Source organism: Capsicum annuum, chromosome 11, assembly GCF_002878395.1.
Source record: "Capsicum annuum cultivar UCD-10X-F1 chromosome 11, UCD10Xv1.1, whole genome shotgun sequence".
NCBI lineage: Eukaryota > Viridiplantae > Streptophyta > Magnoliopsida > Solanales > Solanaceae > Capsicum > Capsicum annuum.
The window spans coordinates 176,210,712-176,225,381 of record NC_061121.1 but is presented as its reverse complement, the minus strand read 5'-3'; positions in this window follow the sequence as shown (position 1 = coordinate 176,225,381).

The following is a 14,670-nucleotide window of genomic DNA, read 5'->3' as shown; positions in this document are numbered from 1 at the left end:
GTTTTGATCCATGTACTTCTTAAACCTTCATATACATCAGTTAATATGTGAAACTTGAGGGTTACAGATGCTAAAAATAAACACGGTGTCCTAAAATCAAATGAGTAACCTGTATCTGATAACCTAGAATCACAATAGTCAATGTGAACTTCGCTATGAGAAGAACACGATGGAACAAAATGATTATATGCACAACACCTACTATTATATTAAATCTTAGTTGTTGTATACAAACTTACAGTAGGTCCAGTGTTTGCAACAAGCATTTTTGTAGTCTGGTGACATGAGTATATCAGTGTAGGGATAAACAAGGGTAAGCGTGAGATTTAAAGAATCTGTAATTTGCCTTAAGTGACAACAAGTATAGATAATTGAAAGAAAATGGAACCAAATAAAGCAGGTTGAATACAAAGGAATCAGAAATGCTCCAATTAATTTGTGACTGGGAGCAAGACTATTGGCTTTTTCATGAAAGACTGAAACCACTGGTAATTCTATTTTTTCGTTTTTTGATGAAGAAAAGAAATTCATACCTCAAAAATCGAAAAATCTAACACATCTAATTTTGAGTGTATCTTTTTATTTTATCTCATTATACACGCTCTCTAGAGGCTACTTATATAAGTTATACAGACTAAGTAGAGAAAATTGAAGGAAAGGTGTCTTTTAAGTCGATTGGTGATATTAACCAACTTAAGGGGTCAAACATAATTAAGAAACTTGATTAGGTTAATTGTGGACTTGATTAATATTTTTCAAACTTTTTAATCTTTTAAAAAATATAAATCAACCCACACCCACAAAACTTTCCTCTCTCTGCAAATCAATCTCTCTTCTCTCTTTCTCTCGATAGTTTCTCTCTCTAACTTCTCCCAACTAACAACTTTTCAAATTTCTCACTCCAATCTTGTGCAACTTCAACTTCTGGTGACAAATAGTTTTGAGTCCTTTCCCGTTCCTTTTTGACTTTCAACCATCAGTCGACGTGACAACATTATTCGGCAACAACAACTTAGAGTTCTTCATCATTTCTTTTTGATTTTCACAGGTTAAAAATTAGAGTTTTTTAGTTATGAAGAAAACGAAACTTGAGTAATCTGTTACAATAAATGCGTCATATGTTGAAACATAATACTCATTTGTTGGATTCGTATTATAGTATTGTAACATGAATCCAATATATGGGTCATCTGTTGTAACATATTACTCACTTGTTGCAACAGATGACTCATATGTTAGATTTATGTTGCAGGTTCTATCCATTGTAGCAGTGGCAAATACACCAAATAAGAAATTCAACAAAAATCATAATTTTACTTACAACCTATGAAGTAATGTCCAAGTAATATACAAACAAAATTTGACCTAAAAATTTCCAAAAAATTTAATAGGGGCACAACGAATAAGTAAAACACATGAAAAATTTATGAAACAGATAAAGAAGACAGATAATATATCATACATCAAATGCAAAAGAATCAAGAGAAAAAATATTTGAGTTCTCCTAAAAACGTTTAAGATCCCTAGTATTTTAATTGCTTTCTAATAGTTGACCCATCTGTTACAACAAATTTTTATCTGTTTGATAGTTTCCAACAGATGAATCATCTGTTGATTCAAATTAAGCAATTATTAGTAATAACTAAATTGATTTAGCTAAAATTAAAGACGTCTCTAAGACAATAGGAAAAACATTTGAGTTCTCCTAAAAATATGTGAGTTCCCTAGTATTTTAATTATTTTTCAATAGATGACCTATTTGTTGCAACAAGTTAGTCATCTGTTGCAACAGATGTTTATAACAAGTTAGTCATTTGTTGATTCAAATTAAGCAATTATTAATAATAACTAAATTAATTTAATTAAAATTGAATACAAGTCTTTAATACAAGACCTTAGACAAGGGGACAAATGTTTGAGTTCTCCTAAAAATATTTGAGCTTTAGTATTTTAAATTGCTTTTCAACACATATCTTGTCTATTTAATAATTTCTAACAGATGAGTCATATATTGCAACAATATATTGCAACAATCTAGTCATCTGTTACAACAGATGTCTATATTTATTTGATAATTTTCAATAGATGAGTTAGTTATCGCAACAGGTGAGTCATCTGTTGCAACAGATGTCTATATCTATTTGGTCATTTTTAACAGATGTCTTTAACTGTTTAGTCTCTTCCAACAGATTACTTACCTATTGCAACATGTTAGTCATCCATTGATTCAAATTAAGCCATTATTAGTAATAACTAAATTGATTTAACTAAAATAAAATTTGAATTAATAAGTTCAATTACAATTTTAATTAATCTCATGGTAATTACACGATCAGCTAAGTATGTTCGTCCTGAGTAGAGTGATCAATTGACCAATTTTATTTGAAATGATTCAAACTAAGACATCATTAGAAATAACTATATTGATTTAACTAAAATTAAAGATGAATTAGTAAATTCAATTACGATTTTAATTAAGCTCATGGTAAAAATGGTGTATTGATAAATGACGATTTGTTATTGTTTCAATTGAATATATCTTGCTATTGATTTGCAATAAATGAATAATTTGTTGCAACAGATGAACCATATGTTGCAAAAATGAATCAATTACTCCAACAGATGAGTCATATGTTGCAACAGAAGGGTCATCTGTTGTAACAGATGGTCCATATGTTGCAACAAATAGATCATCTGTTGGAAGAACTCGAGGGTCATGACTTTTCGATCATTTAATTAAAAAAATAATTCGTAAATAAATAATATGAAAAAAAATATGATAAAGACAATTTTGTAGCTATTTAATTTAAATAACTAAAATACCAAAAAACTAAAAAGTTATGACTTTTCACTTTTTTTGTATTTAAATCTCTTATTTAATTTAAATAATTAAAAAATCACCAAGTTTGATTTAATTAAGAGATATAATTATTAAAAAAGAGGTGAATGGTCGTGATTTTTTGCCTAACACACTGCATTACTCACTCATTTAATCTTTTATAAATAGGTCTCCTCAGCTCTATCTCTTTCATCTTGTCTTGCATAAAACTGTCATTATATCTTCAATCATTTTTCTTTCAAAAATAAATTTCTTGTTCCTCCGTTAAGGTATGTTTTATTTTCTTTTTCTAATATAAAAATTATTAACATACAACTATTTTATAGTTAAGTTTCATATTTTTTTTTTGTTAAACTACCAGTTGGTAGTATATGTGGCTTAGTTTTTTACGTTATTTGTTCATGCATGTTCTAGATATAACGGATCTGATTTGGTACATGGCGATTCTACTTGACATCGTGTAGGAACTTGAAAGGCAGGTTCATGAACTCGAGTGAGAGTTGGGCGCCGCAAGAGCAAGGATGCTTCATGGGATTCGAAGGCTGAGGGGTCTGCTGCCCAATGGATTTTTGATTGACAATAATAAGAATAATAATTAGGTTATATATTTTTTTGTATCATATGTAGTTTATTTTATCGGATCTACTGAATGTTGTAAATAATTTTAATGAAATGAATGAGAAAATCTATATTTGATTGATTGAGTTTATTCTTATTTTTTTCATTCTGCCTATTTTTTAAGATGTTGTGAAGTGTAGGTTCTTGAGAGTTCGGGAGTGGAAAAAATCAATTACAATAAAGAATGTGTTTGGTTGAGAGCAAGGTCATAAACTAAAATTAAATAACAACACAAGATTATTTATTATTACAACAAAAGTAAAGATAGATTGATAACAGATGGCCCATCTATTGCAATAAATGAGTAATCTATTGAAAATTACCAAGTAGATAAAGACATCTATTGCAACAATTGATCGTCTGTCGCAATAAATTAGTAATATGTTAAAAATGACCAAACAGATAAAGACATCTATTGCAACAAATTAGTCATCTATTGCAACAGATTAATAATATGTTGGAAATAACAAACAGATAAAGTCATATGTTGCAACAGATTGGTCATCTATTAGAAATGACCAACAGATAAAGACATTTGTTACAACAGATGACCAATCTGTTGCAACATATGTGTATATCTGTTTGATAATTTTCAACAGATGACTCATCTATTGCAATAGGTAAAATCTGTTGCAATAGGTTATACACTTAAATGATCATGTAATTACTATGCTATTAAATGAAATTTTAATTATTAAATCAATTTAGCTATTACTAATAATGGCTTAATCTGAATCATTTCAAATAAAATTAGTCAATTGATTACTCTACTCAGAACGAACACACTAAGATGATCGTATAATTAATATGAGAATAATTGAAATCATAATTGAACTTATCAATTCATCTTTAATTTTAGTTAAATCAATGTAGTTATTACTAATAATGTCTTAATTTCAATCATTTAAAATAAAATTGGTCAATTAACACTTTACTCAAGACAAATATACTTAGATGATCATGTAATTACTATGAGATAAATTGAAATCATAATTAAAATTATCAATTCATATTAAATTTTAGTTAAATCAATTTAGTTATTACTAATAATTGCTTAATTTTAATTATTTCAAATAAAATTGGTCAATTGATCATTCTACTTAAAACCAAACACTTAGTTGATTATGTAATTACTATGAAATTAATTGAAATTGTAAGTGAACTTATTAATGCATCATTAATTTTAGTTAAATCAATATAGTTATTTCTAATTATGGCTTGGTTTGAATTATTTCAAATAAAATTGGTCAATTGATCACTCTACTCAGGACGAACACACTTAGTTGATCATGTAATTACCATGAGATTAATTAAAACTGTAATTGAACTTATTAATTCTGTTTGATTCTAGTTAAATTAATTTAGTTATTACTAATATAATGGCTTAATAAGAATCAATAGATGACTAATATGTTGCAAAAGATAAGTAATCTATTGAAAATGACCAAACAAATAAAGATATCTGTTGCAATAGATTAGTCATCTATTGCAACAGATTAGTAATCTGTTAGAAATGACAAATAGATAAAGTCATATATTGCAACAGATTGGTCATCTGTTGGAAATGACCAATAGATAAAGACATTTGTTATAACGGATGACCAATCTGTTATAACATATGTGTATATCTGTTTGATAATTTTTAACAGATGACTCATCTGTTGTAACAGGTTAAATCTGTCATAATAGGTTATACATTTAAATGATCATGTAATTACTATGAGATTAATTGAAATTGTAATTATTAAATCAATTTAGCTATTACTAATAATGGCTTAATTTGAATCATTTCAAATCAAATTAGTCAATTAATCACTCTACTCAAAACGAACACACTAAGATGATCGTGTAATTAATATGAAAATAATTGAAATTGTATTTGAAATTATCAATTCATCTTTAATTTTAGTTAAATCAATGTAGTTATTACTAATAACGTCTTAATTTGAATCATTTCAAATAAAATTGGTCAATTAACACTTTACTCAAGACGAATATACTTAAATGATCATATAATTACTATGAGATTAATTGAAATAATAAATAAAATTATCAATTCATCTTTAATTTTAGTTAAATCAATTTAATTATTACTAATAGTTTCTTAATTTTAATTATTTCAAATAAAATTGGTCAATTGATCATTCTACTTAAGACTAAACACTTAGTTGATCATGTAATTACTATAAAATTAATTAAAATTATAGGTGAAAACTTACTAATTCATCTTTAATATTAGTTAAATCAATATAGTTATTTCTAATTACGGCTTGGTTTGAATCATTTCAAATAAAATTGATCACTCTACCCAGGACGAACACACTTAGTTGATCATGTAATTACCTTGAGATTAATTGAAACTGTAATTGAACTTATTAATTCATTTTTAATTTTACTTAAATTAATATAATTATTACTAATATAATGGCTTAATATGAATCAATAGATGACTAACATGTTGCAAAAGTGAGTAATCTATTGAAAATAACCAAACAAATAAAGACATTTGTTGGAAATGACCAAACAATAAAGACATCTGTTGAAAATAACCAAACAAATAATGACTTAATTTGAATCAATAGATGACTAGCATGTTCCAACAGATAAGTAATCTATTGGAAATGACCAAACGAATAAAATATCTGTTGAAAATTATCAAACAGATATAGACATCTGTTACAACAGATGAATCACTTGTTGCAACAACTAATTCATCTATTGAAAATCATCAAACAGATATAGACATCTGTTGCAACAGATGACTAAGTTATTGCAACATATGATTCATCTGTTGGAAATTATTAAATAGACAAAATATGTGTTGAAAAGAAATTTAAAATACTAAAGATCAAACGTTTTTAGGAGAACTCAAAAGTTTTCCCCCTTGTCTAATGTCTTGTCATCAATTTTAATTAAATTAATTTAATAATTATCAATAATTTCTTAATTTGAATCTACAAATGACTAACCTGTTATAAGCGTTTGTTGCAACAGATGACTAACTTGTTACAACAAATAGGTCATCTGTTGGAAAATAATTAAAATACTAGGGAACTCAAATATTTTTAGAAAAACTCAAATGTTTGTCCCATTGTCTTAAAGACTTGTCTTTAATTTTAGGTAAATTAATTTAGTTATTATTAATAATTGCTTAATTTGAATCAACAGCTATCTAATATATCGCAAAAGATGATTCATCTGTTGGAAATTATCAAACAGATAGAAAATCTGTTATAACAGATGGGTCATCTATTAGAAAGCAATTAAAATACTAAGGAACTTAAATGTTTTTAGGAGAACTCAAATGTTTACCCTCTTGATCCTTTTGCATTTGATGTATGATATACTATTTTTGTCTTCTTTACCTGTTTCATGAAAATTTTCATATGTTTCACTTATTCTTTGTGCCCTTGTTGAAATTTTTAGAATTTTTTAGGTCAAATTTTATTCGTACATCACTTTGACATTACTGCATAGGTGATTTTGTAAGTATAATTATGATTTTTGTTGAATTTTTCATTTGGTATATCTACTACTACTACAAGGGATAGAACCTGCAATACAAATCCAACATATGAGTCATTTGTTGCAATAAGTGAGTAATCTGTTATAACATATGACTAATCTGTTGCAACAGATGACCCATATGTTGGATTTATGTTACAACACTATAATATGAATCCAATAGATTAGTCATATATTTTGCAACAGATTACTTATCTGTTGCAATAGATTAGTCATATATATTACAATAGATTACTCATCTGTTACAACAAATTAGTCATATATGTTAGAACAGATTACTCATCTATGCAACAGATTACTCATCTATGCAACAAATTACTCATCTGTGCAATAGATTACTCATCTGTGCAGCAAATTACTTATCTGTTGGATTCATGTTACATGTTTTATCCATTATTGAAAAAATATCAGTAGCAGATACACCCAAATGAGAAATTCAACTAAAAATTATAATTTTACTTACTTAAGTCACCTAATAAGTAATGCCCAAGTGATATACGAATAAAATTTAACTTAAAAAAATTTAATCAAGTAGCAACAGTAGCGGTAACAACAACAATGTTCAATAACAAAAAGATGATGATGATGAACAAGAAGAGATGATAATGAAGAACAAGATGATGATAATGAAGAAGATGATAAATAAAGCAACAACAACAATAAACAACAAAAATTATGAAGAGAGAGAAAAATCTAATAAATGAGAAAAGAGAGAAATATGCCTTTTTCCCTTCATTTCTAGTTATATTATGTTTTACATTGAATCAAAGTGTAAATTAAAAAACTTGTGGGTTATTTTCAAACTTCTCTTACTTTCTTAATCTTTAATAAAGTAATTGGCACCTCCACTCAATTATTAAGACTTGTATCATCCACACTTCATTTTAAAACTCTTTTGTCATCTACAGTCCAAAGCCCCAACTAAGTAGCTTCTTAGACCAATAGTTATGGATGCTAACTACATTAATTTTTGACCACTTCCCTCCAACATGCACAAAAGTTGTACCCCTCACTATGCAAAGTAAAAGCCACCTAAAATTTTAACTTGAACTTGTTCTCCCAAATGTTAGTCAACTAGCTTTTCATGCTCCATTAAAGGCATAAGGTATACAAAATTTCAACATACATCCTAAATATATTGTTATTTCTCAATCTTCTGTCAAAAGTATTCTAAAAAAATATTGGAAATAATTTTGTAAAATTGTAATTTGACATAAGAAGATGAACGTGGAATATTATTTGGAAGGGAATTAATGACCATGAGTAGTTTTTTGGCCCATAAATTACAATAGGATAGGAGACATAGGCATAAAATGTCTGACAAATGAAGAACTTGATATATTTTCTTACTCTCCTTTTCAATTTCTCTCAACTTTCCTAGAGACTCCAAGTTTGTCTTGATACTTTTGATGAATTCCACAATCAGGACATTTAATAGTGAGATCCCTCATGGGAATATTCACAATTTGATGCCAGTAAAAAAGTCAATCATACAAAAAACAGATAGTGTGGTTAGCAACTGATTTGGGTAAAACTTAGCTGATAGGTGATGGCTTGTTTTCCTTTCTAAATGTCTCTTTTCTCAAGTGTAATACATTTTGATTTATATCAAATTCCATTTTTTGCGGATAAGTTATCAATTTATATAAACACATATAAAAACTTTACTTTGAAAGTACATGAATCTATGGAACCTTAAGCAAATGATACAAGGATTTACCTCAATTATTCCTCTTTCTGGGCAAGTGGGGAGATCTCCATATGGATATAAATAAAGATTAAGGCCAAAACTTCAAAGATATCTTTCAAAAGTAAAATAACTTGTAAAGCAAGAACATCTTGCTAACAGTCATCTCGAACCGATGACAAAGAAAAAAATTAGCCATATAAAAAGTATTACAAACAAGATTGAGTTGGTTAGCATACAAAAAACTAGAAGTTCAATTTATCAAACAAGTTTTAGTTTCTTTTTTAGTGAAGTTAGAACTGGTAATGTTCTATCTAACGTACTTATTATTAAGTCCTTCGTTTGGATGATTGATAAATTCATAGATTGGGATGTATTCCCTGGAGCCTTTGTTGTGATGACAAAGGCCTCTACGTATTAGGGAATAGGTTGGGCTCACTGGTCATTGTCACAGTCAATAGTCCAATTGACACATAGTATTAAAGTCGGTAAAAAGCTGTCTGCCACCTTTTTGCCTCAACCAATGAGATTGCTTCTAGGTTTCCTTATTTCATAATATATAATGCTCATCCTACTCAACAAGAAAACCAACACTTTCATATTCTCATAAATAAATATCTATCTAAGTGCACATCGAAGACTGCTGTCATAACAAGGAACTGATTACTAATAGACTTGTATTTTTATTTCTTTGTTGTTGCAGTTGAGTCTTTGTAAATTTCTTCTTAAAAGTTTGCCTATGTTAGGTTATGATTGTAGTAAGTGTTAAGGTGCAAACCTTCTTGTTGTAATCATTTAACACTAGGTGATTGTTCAAGCTAGAGTTTGCTTGTGGAGTCCAGTTAGAGTTAGTTGGAGGTAGTAGCAGTAGAGTTATTGCTGGAAGATTCCTTGTAATAGAGTTATTACTAGGAAAGTGAAGATTAAGAGTTTGATCCTCAAGAGTAGAGTATGTATTCAAGAGTTTTCTTGGATATAGTGAAGCTTTAGAAATCTTGGAGGCAGGTCATGATTTTTCTCCCTTGAGCAAGGAGTTTTCATGTAAAACTCTTGTGTCTTTCCATGGATTTTTACTGCTTGTACTCTAGATTCTCTAATTGTTGTGTTTATTAGAAAATAGTTCCTTGAGTTAAGGAGCAACCTACCCCAACCCTGTAATTGGTATCAGAGTAGGACTTCTTTATAAAGGATAATACCTTGGAAGGATCTTAATCAGATAAATGGTAGCTCTTTCGAATCTAGAAGAAGGTCCGTCCATCAGTAGACCCCCAAGATTCAATGAAGAGTACTATGAGTGATGGAAGATGAGAATGCATGACTTCATTATGGCTGAAGATTATGAGCTGTGGGATGTCATAGAAGATGACCCTTTGTTCCTACTAGGGAAGTAAAGATTGGAGATGTGATTTCACAGGTCCCCAAAACAAATAAAGAGTTTAATGAAGTTGACAGGAAGAAGATATTGAAAAATTATAAAGCTAAGAAAATTCTTGTGTGTTGTATTAGTAATGATGAGTACAACAGAATCTCTGCCTGTTAGACATAGGGGTTGTCAACTTATTCGAGTTAAGAACTGAAAGAGTTATAGTGCACCGATTGTTGCAGCCAAAGAAAAAATATTTTATTTTGTATAAAGTCAATTGCTATTTTTAATCATTTGTTTTTCTTTATATATTTTTACTAGCGAATTCATCCAAGTTTCACGCGAATTATTTAAACTTTGAGTGTTAAAAATCTTTTTAATTTTCAAATCTTATTATACTATTCACTTTCTAATCTTATCTTAATCTATTATGCTATTCATTTTTAATTTTATATGTGTATTTTTCTTAATTTTTCATCACTTAAGTATTATATTTTATAATACTTAAATTTTGTATAATATCATGTAAATAAAATATAATTTTATTTTTCTCAAAAGAAAGTAGAAAAGCTTCAACAAAACTGGATTTAATTTAGTGCATTTTTTTTTTTATAAATATTAAAACTAAATTATTTATTTATATATTAAATCCAAATCTAATTACATGTGTGCACTTTTTATCTTATTTTATTTTTTTGTCTCTTTATTTTTTAATTTTTAATGTCTTTCTCTTTTCTGCTTTTCTCTTCTTACTTTTCTGCCTCTTCATTTCCCTTTTAAGAAATATCATATCTCATATTCTTCTTCTAATAATTCTACAACAATAAATATAAGTAATCAAAAAAATAATATTTTTAAATGTCAATATAAAGTATAACAAAATACTTAATATTACTTATAAATATGCTATCAAATATAAAAGGTAGAGATATTATTGTATATTTGTTACTCATGACACTGTATCCTTCATAGATTAGAAATAACATTTATATTTTTTGTGATTTTTTTGCCTTTTGTTCCTCGCATTTCTCCATTTATTTTATTTATCTAAAATTTTTAACAACCTTACTCATTAAATTAAAAAAGCAGTAATTGTCAATCCTTAAAGTCATTAAAAAACAAAGTAATCACTCTCACCCAAGAAAGTCCAAAATACATCTTATTGATCGCATGTTCTTATATATCAATTGAATAAGATGACACAAAGTTGAAATATGAAAAAAAAATCAAAAATCTCAATTAACTGAAGAACAAATTATCAACAATATGAGAACTAAGAAGCAACACAACATTATATATTAATTTACTAATCAAACTAAATAACTTTTTCTTGTAATCTTAAAATTAATCCGACCTATGTCTTTGTCGTAGTTTTATTTTTATTTTATTATATTTTTTGATTCTTTTCATTTCTACTATACATAAAATACTAATTATTTTCCAAAAAAATTTACTAAGTGGAGCAGTCCAATAAGCAAAATAATACAAATGAGATGCATTGTTTAAATAAATGTGTAACTTAATTCATGTGAGATTTTAATCTTTCTAAATAATAAAAATAAAATCTTCTTATCTCCCGCCTTTGAGACATTAACACACATTAATAAAATCCCATTAAAGATAGGGGTGTGCATCGGTCCATTCAGTTCGGTTTTACATATTATCGATTCGGTTTATCGGTTTTCGATTTTTAAATATGCTAAATTAATAACCAAATCAATAAGATATTTTTTATCGGTTTTTAGTCCTTAACGATTCGATTTTTGGTTTAACCGATAAGAAAATACTCATAAAACAAAAATAGTAGTAATTAACATGAAAAAAATCGAATCTTAGTTGCAACCAAAAATCCTACATGATGTGTTTTAATTTACAAGAATCTTCAAGTTTGAACTAAATGTTGTTAGGAGAAATTAAGAGTTTGTATAATTGAAATAATAGGTTTGTTAATTTGTAGAACTAATATTCGGTTCGATTTTTGCACACCCCTAATTAAAGAGGAGGGGAGAAGAACCCTGGGCATGATGTTCAGAGTATTTTTGTCACGATCCAAAATGGGTCATGATGACACATATCACGACCAATCCTTGATAAGTAAGGCAATTACCCAAACTGATAAAGAATATATCAATATAGTAAAATAACTACCAGGTGAGACTTCTAGGATGAAGTCAAGCCAAACATGAAATATACTCACAAATTGAACATGAAAGAAATTCATATAATCCAATCCCAAAATCTGGTGTCACAACCTAAGAGCATCTAATACAAAAATTTGAAACTAAAAATACATAGTATATCCCTGAAATGAGAATAAGACAACTCATAGATAAAAGAGGCCTGGAGTCGAGTCTAATAAACCTAGAGTGGCCAGTACCTCAAAGTATCACCAACTCCACCACACGAATCAGCCTTTATGAATCATACTCGTGCTAGGATCTGCATCAAAATGGTACAGTAGGGGATGAGTATGGTCCACTTCTACTCAGTAAGTATCATAGGACGACTGAGCAAAAATAAAAAAAAGATAAGTAAAATATACTATGAGGATGCCACCTGCAAAGAGAAAAGTCTCAAATGGTAGCTCAACACATCACCACTAACAGTTCTAACATATATATGTGTGTGTGTGTGTGGATGTGTATGTATGTATGTATACAAAAATAATAACAATACAGGCATACAAGAGAAATACATGGCAATCAAATATAAATAAAAAAAACTAAGAAAAACAAGCAAAAATATATGCAATGCAATGGGGATGAAATGAATGGTGAAAGCCATCGGATGGCTTTTTGTATACACCACCGAGATCACAGCTACCAGGCAGGACCCATAAGGGGTTCGCAACCCATATACTATATCTCATATCTCAATCTCAACTCTTCTTTTCGACTCGTGTTCACAGAGAGGATTTTTATAAAAGTGTTTCATTTTCTTTCAAAATAATACTTTTCCAGTGGTACTAATATCTCATGAATGTATATGTATGAAATAAGGATGCAATGTTCATAATCAAGTCAAATGATGATATTCAATCCATCCAACATATAATATATACTAGTGAGTCCAAAAATTAACTTAATATGTCCATAATTCATTGTTATCAACTTCATTTAGGCACCATCAGAATAAATATACATTCAAGACATCATTATTATCATATCAGCCTCTAAATCGGGTATTTTATCATGATAAAAATAATCAATACTCAAATAAGATCCAAATTGCAAAATAAGACCCTCGTACAAGCATTAATCTAAAATAAAGACATTTTGATATACAAATAAGGTCGATGATGTCAAATAAAGCCCCCACACAGGTGAAACACAATATCAAATATCACAAACCAACCATAGTAGAATAGAAGCCCCCACATGGACATTCAACAGTAAAGTTAACTAAAACATAAACCCCATAGTTATTTTCCCCAACCCATAGCATGTTTACTTATTCTGAAACTACCTAGCTGTAACGACCTTCAAGTCATTTTTTATATTTTCGCTTATTTTAGCTATTAGATCTTTTCCATAGCTGCCTCAAGTAATTTATGACTTGATAGGACTGACAGTCGGTTACCGAACAATTCATTTAGTTTTTAGATCCATTTCCTTATTTTGAAGTCTTCACTAGTTCCAAATGGCCATCGAGAAAAAACTTTAGTTAAACAATGTCGTATGTAAATTTTGACTGTTTCAGCAGCTCCTAAATATTAATTTTAGGCTAGGTGAACCTTTGTTTTAGGTCCCGAGACACCCAGACTCATTTTGACCTATTGATCAGAAAGTTAAGAAAATGAAATATTGGTGTGAGACCCACATTTAGTCGAAACGACCTCGGATGGAAAATTTAATTACACCATTGAGTCTGGAACATTGAATTTGGTATGGTTTCATAGTTCATTTTCATATATGAGATTTTGAATGAATCTCGAGCACCTGATCAAGCCTATTTTGGACTTGGAAAATCTGGTGCATCAGAAAATCTAGTGCCACCGCGATTGTAGTATCTTATCGTGGTCTCGACAAGCCTGGTTAGACCAACCTATTGTAACTGCGAGTCTCTAGTAATAATCAAGGTTCGTGTTTGCAGGCCCAATATGGTGCAATTGTGATATCTTAGTCGCGATAGTGATACCCGAATGCCTGGACTGGGTATAAAAGGACCCTTTTTCCATAATTTTGGCCATTCTTCATTACTTCCTTGAGATATAAAAACCCTAAACAGTGTAAGAATTTAATATTGAAGCTTGTTGGTGATTGAAAAGCTAGATTAACATTTATTTTTGAAATTATCTTCCGATTTGAGGTAAGAATTCACCCTTTCTTGGTAAAATTTCTTTATTTATTGCTCAAAATCCCAAAATTTTTAGGCCTTGATTTTATCTTTAATTTAGCTTGATTTTTACCTATTTTTTAGGTTAATGATTCTTTGAGTTCGTAAGAACATTGGGTTTATTTCGAAAATGTGATTTCCATAAGTGGGACCCACATAGGGTTTTGATGTGATTTTTGGACTCGAAGAACAATGGTGCAATATGAGTATCATTGTTCTCTTATTGATAAGTAAAATATTTTTTTGATAACTTATCACCTTGAGGGGGCTTCTCAAAAGGAAAAAGTGGTACTTTAGTGGTTT